The sequence below is a fragment of the Akebia trifoliata genome, chromosome 11, assembly GCF_017979445.1.
Source record: "Akebia trifoliata isolate Shusen 1 chromosome 11, ASM1797944v1, whole genome shotgun sequence".
NCBI lineage: Eukaryota > Viridiplantae > Streptophyta > Magnoliopsida > Ranunculales > Lardizabalaceae > Akebia > Akebia trifoliata.
In genome coordinates this window covers 27,699,513-27,712,918 of record NC_141385.1, presented here as the reverse complement: position 1 = coordinate 27,712,918, position 13,406 = coordinate 27,699,513, and positions in this window count along the sequence as shown.

The window sequence follows — 13,406 nt, the reverse complement described above, 5'->3', positions numbered from 1 at the left end:
CTACTAAATCAAATAAAAAATAATTTAAAAAAGAATGAAAGAAAAAAAAAGAAAATTTTGTTTTTGTTATGGTCGAGTTTGTTTATAAATTGCCTATGTACCCCAAAAAATCTTGGGATCATACCAAATGTAATTTAGAATGTGTGATCCGAGGAATTTGAAAAAAAGAATCACTGGAGTTAATGACTTGACTCAACATCTTTGAATTTTGATGAAAATTGAATTATCCTAGTTTTGAAAAAAAAATTAAAAAAACTTTATAATATAAAATATTGATGAAACTTGATGAGTTAACTTATCAAGCTTTAAGAAAAATAATTTTTTTATTTCCTTTATTTATTTTTTATTTTTTTTGCACTGAGTTGGCTCAATTAAAATAAAAAATAAAAAACTTATTTTGGTATGATTGCCAAGGTATCCCTCTAGAATCGTTGTTCGTTGCGTGAGTGCAAAAATCAAGGCCAACGGACTTGACTGAATAAAGAGATGCTTAACATGAGATTTCAATCTCAAATTTTGCCTCAATTTCTTGAATAATTTTGTATTGATTGGAAAGGAGCTAGAAGGCGTGCGATATGTTGTTGGAAAGCTTTGTAAGTCTAATTTCTAACCAAAAAAGCAGTTTGTGAACCAGATTTTTCTAGAAGAAAATATTCATGTTTGACTAAAAGGGTGTCAGGCTGGAATACATTTCACTTTAGATTTTGCCTCAACTTCTCGAATAAATCTATACCAATTGGAGATGAGTTATGAGTTGTGCGATATACCGTTGGAAAGCTCTTCGTGTCTAGTTTCTAACATAAAAAATTGACTAAGGAATCTAATTTTTCTAGAAGAAGTTATTCGCATTTTACTAGAAGAATGTTAGGCTGCCTGTAAAAATGTAAACAATAGTGGGAGTTTAAATTTGTGAAATTGAAATAAAGGGTACTATTAGTGAGCAATAGGGTTTCTATAGGACTATTGTTGGGTTGTGTTTAATGGTGTTAATGAGGAATAGACTTGTTGTTTGGGTCTCAATGGGAACTGAATGACAGTAAGGTGACGAGGTTTATGTTACTTCCATATTTTGTCAATCCCGAGACTAATGTTGAGTATCAGAGCAGTTTGCATTTGAAGACGAATGAAGAATCTGATAAATTCGTTCAACCTAACGCACTTTGACAAAAAGCTCCAATGTATGTGCACAAGACCTCAAAGATAATCAGACCACCTAGACCATTCCCCAATACTTAGATAATTGTTAGGTCGACCCATATTATTTTGGTAAACCCATTCCTTGACCCTTTCACTCATTGAATCTTTTAGGAACAAAAAATGGTCAAATAGGAGCTATTAGAAATTTGACCATCCTTTACTCTTGGTGATTGTTTGGGGGCCTTATATAGGCAAGATCTACTACACCTCCAAATCGTTTTATCACTGGACTTTTTAAGAGCTCATTTTGGCCCCATATGGCAGAAGTGTATTTTGGTCATTTTACCCAATTATTTCATGACCCACCCCTTGATGAAAGTTTGGAGACCTTCTACTAAGAAAGATCTACAAGATCTCTGAATAATTTATTAATCGAAGCTTCAGAGAGAAAATTATGGTAAAAATGGCAAAAAGTGGCATTTTGGTAGTTTTTACGGTGCTACCAGGTTAATTTCACAATGCCGGTGGAACTCCCGGTGGCTCTTAGCACCACTAGAAGCAAGTACCCAATGGTTATATTTTCAACAATTGAACCTTCGATGTCGCCAATAATGACCCTGACGCTACCGGTAAGTCCCGAAAAACCCCTGAATGCCTTCAAAACTCATATCTTGAGTTTATTTATTGGTTAAATCATTGGATAGAGATCTTCCCTTCTCCTTTCTTAGAGAGCATTCTTTACACCATTAGAGGATTATGTATTGGTTGAATGCATCCTTAACCCAAGCAACCTCCATGAGAGCTTAGAATTAGGTGAGCCTACCCTTAACCTATGTAGATCCCACTCCCACTATTAAATCATTTCCTTTTACACACATTGGTATATTCATGGAATAAGGAGCAAAGGGAAAAGTTGAAAGGAATGATCACAAGGATCTGACAAACTCAAAAGTTTAATTGGAAGATTCAACCGTTGAAATGTACTTATGAACACAAGGACTCAAAGAACTCAAGTCATCATTGGCAAACATTAAGCATTGAGTGAGTCCTTGTTATTTTGATTTTTCATTTTCAAATCTATATATGACGCTACTTAGTTCAGTCCTCATAAATCAAACTCTTGTTAGAATCAAGGATTCTTGATAAGAATAAAGGTTCGGGAGCTTCTGATGAGCAAGAATTACAATTTTGAGATGATGCATTTTCTCGATCTTAAGGTTTTATAATTTAACCTAGGTATAAAAAGTCTATGTAAAAAGTTTGAGGTGAACCATAAACTTCTTTGATTGTGAATACCAAATTCCTAGGTAGGAACCTTGGGAGTGGATGTAGGTTTGTTATCGAACCACTATAAAATGCTTGTCTCATATTTTTGAAAATGCCTCTATCAATTTATACTTAGATGAATGCATGCCTTGAATGAATATTATGCTATGTATAATATGTCATGAATGTTTAGACTTTAAATAAACCTCAATTACATTGCAAAATAAAGATAAGTCATGGGAATATATATAGGCATATTGCTAATCCATTAGGTGTCTTATGTCTTGTGCATGTTTTCATAATTCTGTAATTTACACTTGAATGTTTTGAATGTCATGAGATGCCGAATAAATAAATCTTATATGAATTGACCATTGAATGACATGACGAAATGAACGTTTAAATTCCAAGTGTATTTTCATTAAATGCAAATTAGAGACATGAGTGCAAAATTGAGGCTAGGTGAATAACTTAGAACACATAGTCAAATTAATCAATCTATGTTAAAATTGGATAAATCAAAAGAAATTTTAATTATCTTATTCAGCCCCTCTAGGACTTGACACAGTACGAAGCTCAAAATTTTAAGTTTAATGGCAAACTAAAGTGTTAGTTTTGTTGGGTTTTAATGGTGAAAACGAAATGGGAGAGATAAAGGTTCAATAAATGTTGGAAGTCAATAGGAGGGCTACGAAAGGAAGTAAAAACGAAGGAAGAATAAAGGTTTGAGGGTTATTCGGACGATGATGTATGGGTTTCAACTATAATGACTGCTGATTTAGGTTTAATGAAGAATAAGTTATGGATTGATTCATCTTTAATGGTTGATTGAGCTTTCTAGTTCTTTAATAGTAGATATGAGGAGTATTGGATTAACGGATTCAAAGAAACATAAAGGGGGCTGATGCTATTAGAGTGATTCAGTTGGATGGCTACGAAGAAGAATAACTTCTTCTTATTTATTTATATATTTATTTTTTATTTCAGATTTTTTCTTCTCTCCCAAAAACCTCAATGGTGGCATGGACTTGAGGATGTTTTATAGAGGAGAGGAAGATGAGGTAGAGTCCTAATGGGATTCCCTCTCTTGGTCGAACCTAGTAGAGGTTGAGTCCCATGGGACTTCCTCTCCCTATCTCTTGATTTCTCTCTACTTGGTCGAGCATGCATGTAGAATAAGGGTTCTTTTTTGAATGAGATACATGGAAAATGATCCCATACATCTCAATGTATCATGACAAATCTCCTCCTTTGATTAAAAATTTGATTGATTGGTTAAAATGAAGTTTTGTGAATTTTTTAGCTTGATCTATTGTTTAATTAGTTGTTGGTTGGATCAAAAGTCTTTTCTTAGGAATCAAAGTCTCTCGTAGATTTATTCATTTTTACTGGTTTAGTCTTGTTAAACTTGAAATCATATTCTGAGAGTAATGAAAGTATATTTAAGAGATTTCAGAGGGATGAGACTCAAGAGGGGTATTTTCATCATTTTGTCAATTTTTCTAAATTTTGGTGAATGGTTTCATTTGGTTGTAATGTGATTCTTTATAAGTTTTAAGGTATCATTCTCTTAACGTTGCAAGGTCTCTAAGTCTTCGAAATGTATAGCAATCCTAAGCATTTGTATTTTCTACATCGAACATAAATGTGGAGTGTTCCTAAGCGTGTGTAATTTTTAAGTTGAATGTTTCAAGAAGAGAGAAAATGGGTTAGGATTAAGAAAGAAAAAGGGAGAGGGTTTTTTCACAACATTTCGTCTCTCTACACGTATAATGCATTCATCGTTAGGGATCCATAATAATCAATTTACGAGTTGTTGAATTAGGCGAGCATAAAATGGGGTGTATTCATATGCCTCTCTTTGACAGAAGGTGCAAGCAAACTAGATGGCAAATCTATTTAGTAGATAGTGTGTCATTCAAATACCAAAGTCAACGACATTCCATTTTACAACCTAATTCAACAATTCATTAGAGCATTCAAATCCTTGAGGGTAAAGCTCTTCCTAGACTAAAAAATGTCAAGTTTTGGAACATGAGCTCTCGTTGACAAAAAATAATGAAAACATACTAAATTTTGAAAAATCAAAGTACAGGATATGCTTGTATAATTATTTGAACATCGATCAGATCCTTGAGTATAAAAACTCTCCTCAATTAAAGGTGTTAGGTCTTGGAGCATTGAAACTTTCACTTACAACAAACGATAAAATGTCGATAAAACTCAAGACATTTTTGTAAAGAGTGCAAGTGTGCAATGAGTGCATGTAATGATAAAAGGATATAAATAGAATTTCACTATCTTCGAAATCTAGATGGTGAAGCTTTAATATCTTCGAGCTGTAACTTGATAAAGTCTTAAGATGGATATGCTTGTGCTTTGATGAATTGGAGCCACGGTATCGTCGGGCTTAGAAAGATTAAAAGAGTTGCGGTATCTTAGGACTCAAGGTCAAAGACATGGTATTTTTGAACTTGCAAAGTCTTTTGAGCCATGATATTGTCGGGCTTGGATATTGATAGTCATAATATTTTCAGTCTTATGATGTTACAAGAGCTTCATTAAATCCCACTTGAACACACATTCTAGTGTTCAAAAACTTAGAGTCTCATTTCTCGGATGTGAGCTCGAACTTATGAATGCCATATTTTTCAGACGGGGGTTTGTAGGAGCTTCATTAAAAACCTACTAGAACTCATATTCTAGGATTTGAAAAGTTGGACACGTTAGAGGTCTCACACTAATGAGTTTGATTTTGAAAATAAATAGAAACCTTGGAGGATTCATACCAAATTTTTGAAAAGTCGGATGCCTTATACTTCTTATATGAATGAGTTGGATTTTTTGAAAGTAAATGAAAATCTTAGATGATTCAACCCAAAAATTTTGAAAGGTCAGATGCCTTAGAGGTTTCACACCAACGAGTATTTTTTAGAGTCATAGTGTTATCAGACTCGGATCAGTTGGGTTTTAATATTGGCTTATCATGCATCTAGATTCATAATGAGCATTAGGCTCTACCAGACTTATGGACTTTGAGAGTAATTTTTCTTTTTGATCATGTGATTAAGAATGAAATTTCTGAATCATGGTGACTGCTCGAAAATGCCCCTAGTTTAAGGATTCACCTCTACTCGAAGCTTGGCCATGAAGTTGATGAACTAAATTATATTTTGAAAGTATACATGAGAGACGATGGACTCTAAAAAATGAGAGACAAAAGAATGAACATCCTTTTAAATTTTTAGGATTCTTAAAATTATCATATACGCAATAAGAAACAGATCATTTTCCTTACATTTTGAGAGATGCTCGAATTGGACTCAAAATCTTGATAATGATTAGAATAGAAGATCCTTTCCTTAAAAGTGGAACAATAGCTTTGCTTTTTCCCTTTTGAAACACTTGGACAAGTAAACCTACTCTTGAAGATTCAACATATTTGAGATGGCTTCAGAGTCTCTTCCGACTTCAACATCGTCCTGCTCGGACACAAATTCTTTACTGGAGGATCAATGTTATTGCTTGAATACATTATGTTGCTTACCATTACTTTTTCATAAGTATTTCTCATGGATTTTAGCTAAGCTAGATTCCCTTTTTGATGCCCTAACTTTTTTGGCCTAGGTCGCCTTTTCAAGTTTTCCACTTAGCGGCCCTTTGTTTTCTTTTTTTGGGGTGCCTTGATTTTTACCTAGGTCACATTTTTAAGTTTCAATCTAGTAGGCTTTTTTTATGATTATGTCCTAATTTTTGCCTAGATCGCTTTTCGGGTTTTCAACTTGACAGACTGTCTTTTCTCTTGATGATTTTGAAGATTTAAATCGATAACCTTTGACTCTTTGTTCCTTAACCAAATCAATTAGTATTCAGGAAGGCTAAGTAAGTGGGTTTAAAATAAGGTATATAGCTCAAGTTTCCAAAATACCCCTATTTTGATTTTTTTATTCTATTATTTTAAAATGCCCCTAGTTTGGCATTGTTGATTTTTTTTCCTTTCTTTTTTTACTGATGATTTTTTGCACCTTTCGATATGAGATTTTCTCTTTCAATGACACTCTTCTTGCACCTTTCAATAAGAGATTTTTTTTTAATGAGACAATTTTTGAGATAATATTTTTTATGTGACTGGGCCTGAAGTAACTTCTTAGGTTGCTATGTACCCCAATTTTTATTCAAAATTAGGTCAAAATGTAGTTTAGAGAAAATACTACACTCTTAGGGTTAGTAGGTGTGGTTTAAAAAGAAGAGACTATTGCTTTTTGATATAGACTGGAAAAGGCTTAAGAAAGGATTTTTTCTTGTTAAAATTTTTTGCAAGTAAGAAAAGGAAGATGATTTGACCAAAAAAGGCCTCTTCAGGTGAAACACTATTTGATTTGGCTAAGGTTATATGAATCTCATATTTCAATCAGTTTATCTAATTAGGTTTGTTTTTTAGAACGAAGATAATATTTGGAATGTGTTTTCGATCTTTAGAATTTTCAACAAAGAATTAAATGTCACTTATTGAATGTGATGAAATTACTTCTCCTTTACAAGGTTGAGTTCTTCAAGTCTGCTTGGATTCATTCAACTCTTGAAGAATCTTTGTTTTCAATAGAGTGACATATGATAGTTCCTTCTTCAGATGTGGATCTTGTCAATAGATTCAAATGCATCGTTCTGATAACCTTGACATTGAGAATCACCTTTGAGTTTATGTCTTGATCAGTCCAGTATTCAGGTACAACAAGGTCTGATGTTAATCAATGTAAAATATTGTCATTTTCGAATTTCTTAAGTAAGTTTACTATTTTCTTATGTTCCTTTAAGGATAAGACTGTACCAAATCATCCTTCTTAGGTGTATTATTTAATTGTAATATTTATCAAATTTTTTCATTGAGTTCAAGGATTTTTTTCATGTTAGATTTTACGTTCAAATCATTATTACACTCATGATAATTAAAAGAGTCATTTATTTCATTGGAATTGAGAAGAAACTTTGATAACAAATACTATCAAACTCAATTAGAGCTAATTGACAAATAAACATGACTGACACAACTACTTGAATAGAAACGAACATGATTGTAATAATGTTGGGATTAGTGCCCCTCAAATATCTTCATGATGGATCAGTACTTCATATTTTGATTTGAGTTTGTCAAATGCTGGATGACTTATTGCTTTGATAAACTTTCTGTCTTCCAACACTATCTCTACCATAGACTCATCTCAATGTAGTCAGGCCATTAGAATTGATTGGACGCATAAACGAAAATGGGTCAACTAGTTATAGTTTAGTTGAGGAAATTTGGTACAAGCAGGTGGAGGCTGATTGTGATAGGTAGGAAAAGGATTACAGGTAACATTAGGTGTTACAAGGGAGGATACAGTGACCTTACCTTGCTCAATGACAGTTTTGCATAACATAACAAAGGGTAATAAACCTATTAAGAACGTGGCCGGGCATTTGATGGAAAGAACAATCTAGTATCCAAGTTTAAAGAAAGAAGATTAGGCAATGGCTTATGTTGTAATAATGTTAGTAGTCCCTTTTTCATTAGTTTTTGAAAGGCAACGTGAAAGTGTCCACGATCCATAGGTGAGGATCCGATTTTTCTTTTTTGGGAGTTGCCACTTAGTTTTATGGTATAAAGCCAAATATAACTCTAAACAGATAAAAAACCTTAAGCTACAAATAGATTATGGGTATGGGGATCGGGTTACGATATTGGAAGGTGTTAGGTACCAATCTCGCCAGGCGAAAGTCAGTCTCTACTCCTCTCAAATATTTACATCGCAAAAATGGTCTAAATCCAAAATATAAAAAATTACTTTTGTTTTTACTTGAGTGATTGCGATGATTTGTTCTCTCAGAAACTAGTAGTGATTATTTCTCGTATGAATATTCTCGATATGTCTTGTTTCTAGATCTACTCCCAATCTCTAAGATAAGATTTTTTTTATATCTGAATGTTTTTTTGATTTTTTTTGATATTTTTTAAGGTTTCTGAGTGTTTTTAAGTTGAAAATTGGGGTTTAGGGGTTAGGTATTGACTTGGGGTTCCAGATTCATAGAAGATTTCATAAGCAAAGTCAATACTTTGCATGAATCTTTTCCTTATATATACTCTACGCATTGGTAAGCAAAAATTGAGAATCTTCCTGTTTGTACTTCCACTATCTTTTCTTCCCAAATCGAGCATCCCACATTAGAGTTCAAAGTACTTCTAGAGATTTTGAGATACATATTTCTTGGCAAAAAATCAAACTTTGCTTGTGATAATTTCCTCTTACCTCAATGTAGTCCAGAAAGAAAAGTTGTTAAAAGTTTTGAGAGAACATTAAGAAGCTATTGGTTAGATCATAGCTGACATTAAGGAAATTATCCCATCTTTGGTAATGCACCATATTCGTCTAGAGGATTTGGTTAAACCTTCCTTAGAACCTCAGAGATGGCTAAATCATGTCATAAAGAATGTAATCTGGAATGAAGTAATAAAACTATTAGATGTAGGTATCATCTACCCCATTTTTGATAGTTATTGGGTGAGTCTCATTCATATTATTCCTAAGGAGTCTGGTATCACTGTGGTAGTGAACCAAGACAACGAGTTAATTCCCACTCAAATCCATATCAAATGGAAAGTGTGTATCGATTATAGAAAACTAAACTCAATGGCTCCCAAAAATCATTTTCCACTACCTTTCATTAACCAAATGTTAAAGCGTCTAGTAGGATATTCTCACTATTGCTTCTTGAATGGTTACTCCGGGTACAACCATATACCCATTGCACGTATCGATTATAAGAAAATAACTTTACTTATCCTTTCGAAACTTTCACGCATCATCACATGTCTTTTGGGTTATGCAATGTACCAACTACTTTTCAGCGGTGTATGATGAGTATATTTTCAATCATGATAGAAAGTTATCTCGAAGTGTTCATGGAAGATGTTTCAATATTCGGGTCAAGTTTTGAGGAATGTCTCCATCACTTGACTTTGGTCCTCATGCACTGTAAAGAAGTCAACCTAGTACTTAATAAAAAATGTCGTTTTATGATAACATCTAGAATTGTGCTATGGCACATTGTGTCTACGAAATGGATTGAAATAGATAAAAGGAAGGTAGGTTTAATTAAAAAGTTACCACCTCCTAAGACTATCAAAGAAATTAAGTCATTCTTAGGCCGTGTAGGTTTCTACCATAGATTCATTAAAGATTTCAGGAAGATCTAGAAAAATTTATGTAAATGGAACTAGGAAAGCGCTGGGCTCTAAAACTAACGTGAGTCTGATACCAACTTGGCTTTTATACCATCTATCACGGTCATATTCTTTCAAAGTGAGGTCGTGTAATGCTTTGGGTGATAGTCCGCAAACAAACTTGTCAAATTTCTCACACACACAAAACATAGCTAGTAATACAAGAGAACATGGCAACATGAGGTAAAGTCCAAAGGCAACTTTGTTGATATAGTATGCAATTACACGAAATAATACATTACAAAAGTAAATTAAGATGTGTTATAAGCAATTGGTAATCTAGTACATGCAGGACGCCACGTAGCTTGGGTGAGAGCTCAAAGTTAACGTACGTGTAGGTCGGAGATTAGAACCAAAGACACCTTTCATACAAAGAGTGCGCTAAGTCTTTCCGAGGTTTTCAAAAGGAAACATCAAATGGTCCCATAACCTGCAAGTCACACGCTTTCTTTTTCTACTCCCAAAATTACAATATTGACCAATTACTGTTTAAATATCATTGTAATATTAATTAATCCTTATTCATGTAACTTTATATTTTGCCTAAATCATACATATTTTCACTTATCATCCAATATTGGCAGTACCACAATTAACCTTTACAAATCTCACAACTATCTCTCATGACTTTCAATTCATAAGCAATATTGCTATCTTATCTTCTTCATCTATTTCTCACAATTTCATTAAGTCACCATTAATGCAACTTTGTCACAAAATCATTCCTTCTCGCATTTTACATTGACCTACCTCCTAACTTATACTCTACTAAATCTCTTTTCTTTTACATACCACATGCTCTTTCAAAATTGTACGATACCTTTTTTCAAATTTTACCAGTTCCTCAACTCAACCATATACAATATTAGTTATTACCCATACCTTCACTTGCTATATAGTCACATTAGTAGTCTTATAAATCTCACTCGCCTTCCCACACTTTACAACCATCCTTACACTTAAAACATACCTATCAATTATCAAAACGCAGTCTAGTTGGTTAGCGGTTACTTCTTTTTTTTTTTAGCTTGCATCTTTTCATTCTAGTTCTGAATTAGTTTCATTCCTTCACCCCTTACTATTAGTTGAGTAGTTTCTACTCCGCCCACTTCCAAAAGCTTCGTAGTTCCAAATTATAATAAATATCAAATCACTAGAAAAAGGGTGAGGTTAAAGATAAGGATAGGATTATAGCATAGAAAGTGAAAAGCGGTAGGAGAAAGATTGGTTGTTTAGTCCGTTCCAAATATAATACTAAAATAATGAATAGTGGGAAGAACAGCTCTAGCAAGTATGCAAACTTTCAACAGAATTATATGATCTAGAAGAAATAGTATTAAATAGAACTCCAATTTCTAACATTATAATTAGAAATCATACTTTTCAAAACTTCATCGGAGACAGGTACTTTCTCTTGGGTCATAACCCTTGTTCGGACCTGTGATAGAGGACATTCTCTCCTGATATGGCCCAACTGATCACACGCATAACATGTCAACGATCTTGTCTTCATAGATCTTTATGAAGCAGACAGTTGGCAGACTGGGGTCTGTAGGCTCTGAACCTACCTTGTTGATTCCTTTGGCCCTATTAGCATCATTGGAGCTCCATTGTTTTATAACTCAATGATAGGGGAACTCTACAACTCGGTAGTAGAGGATTTTTATATTGTGAATACACTTATTTGGGAGAGATTAGCCTCGAATACATCGGCTTTTTGGCTGGATCTGATTTAAGAGGAAAAGAAGTCTAAGGTCGACTAATTTGTCCTCTGGAGGTCTGTAACTACATCTCTTCTCATTTTATCCTTTAAGCTCGATTCATCATATCTCTATAATTGGTAATCTCAATCATTGACCTCCTAGCCCTTAGGTAGGACTATAGTCCTCTGAAGAATCTACAGCCTTTTGCAGATCTGTCAGGAGAAGCTCGAGTGCATATCATGACAACTTAGTGAACATCATCTTATAGTCTATAATTGATAGATTACCCTGCACTAATCTCAAAAACTCATAGTGTTTGATTTCTTGAGCAATCTCGGATATAAATCTATCGAAAAACATTCTCTCGAAGTCTACCCACTCAAACAATCCATCTCTCAATACATTCATCTCAAAACGTTACTAATGACTAGCATCCCCATTCAATTGGAATGTAGTCACTGTCACTCACTGATCTCTCGGGCACTACATGGCATTCAAAATCTCTCAAGTCTTCAAAACTCACTCATTGACCTCAACCGGAGTTTCAAATCTTCGAAATCTTGGTGGACGTAATCGTTGGAAATTCTACAAACACATCCTTGGATTTATACGTTCTTTGGTCTGGAGAATTCTCTCATTCTTCAAAGGCACGACCTATGATAGTGGTCCCTAAAGTTGAATAGTATTTACCTCTTGCGAAGAAATCTAACGCTCCATCATTTCTTGGATTTAGTGGTATACTTTGCAATTGTGGTAAGTCTTATACTATTTCTCGCTTCTGATCACTAGTCTTGTCTGTTCGGGGTGGCACGAGTACGCTATCCATTTTATTGAAATCTAGTGGCCTTATTGTTCCCTGAATTGGCTTGTCTAATATCTTTTTAAGCAACGCATCCTTAATCGGCTGACGTCGACTCGAACATTACTCTTCTTTATGTCCTAATTTACCACATTCGTAATATATCACAACTCTTTCTTTTGACTGATTTCATTGTATATATTATTTATTGTAAAATTCTTCTATCCATGGAGTTGGTATGTCTATAATCTCACTCTTCACGTATAGTTATTTTTTCGATGAATTTGTTAGTTTTGTAATTGTTTGTCTCTTATTAGATACTAATTGCCTTCTTTCCATTTGACTTCGAGGTGGTGGTGCTTGTATTATTCATATTTCTTCTTTAAACTTATCATGAGACTCAGCCACCTGTCCGATGAATGACATTAGTTGTGATATTGGGTCAGCTATCTGATTCAGAACCTATATTTTCTCTGTTGCGTTTTGGCCTCTACCTCGTCCACTCCTTTCACTTGTGTTTATCCGTAACAAGGAACTTTTCAGAATAAGGCCAAAACCGCTTTTACGTAACTGTGAATTGCTACCATAGTTTGGAACTTAGTAATGGACTCCATTTCCATTACTAACAGAACAGAACTAGAATCCTATCCTAGGCTTACTAAGCTCTATAGACTTCTAGACACGGAATAACTCGTAATTCCAATACGGAACTACTAATGAGGCCGGATACCGAATTCTTAATGACACTTTATGATTATCGATCTAATATCTTTGGTATCAGTCAATTCTCTAAAACACTACAGATCTGTATTCCATACGGATCTCATATGCTCTGATACCATCTATGGCATCCCACCAAACACTAATACAAAATCCCATGTTAAAACTCGAGGTACTAGGTGGCACCTCAAAATTTCGGCATGGTCTCCTCTGTTTATGTTAGCATTCCAAGGCGTTCAACCTACACCTGATAAACGACATACAATCATGCATATATATACATACAAAATATAATACTAGCGAAAGTCTATATACGTTTAATAACGTACGATAAATCAGAGTGCGGAAGAAGAAAATTTATATACAAAATTATACAGAGATTTCTCACTCTAACAAAATTCCTAACACTAAATACAGAATCCAAAATACCTCTAGCCGAACAGACACCACTAGGGGATATAGCCCCAATAATTATCAAGTGACGGACTCTAGTTGTCTATCTGACCCACCAGATGATTCTCAA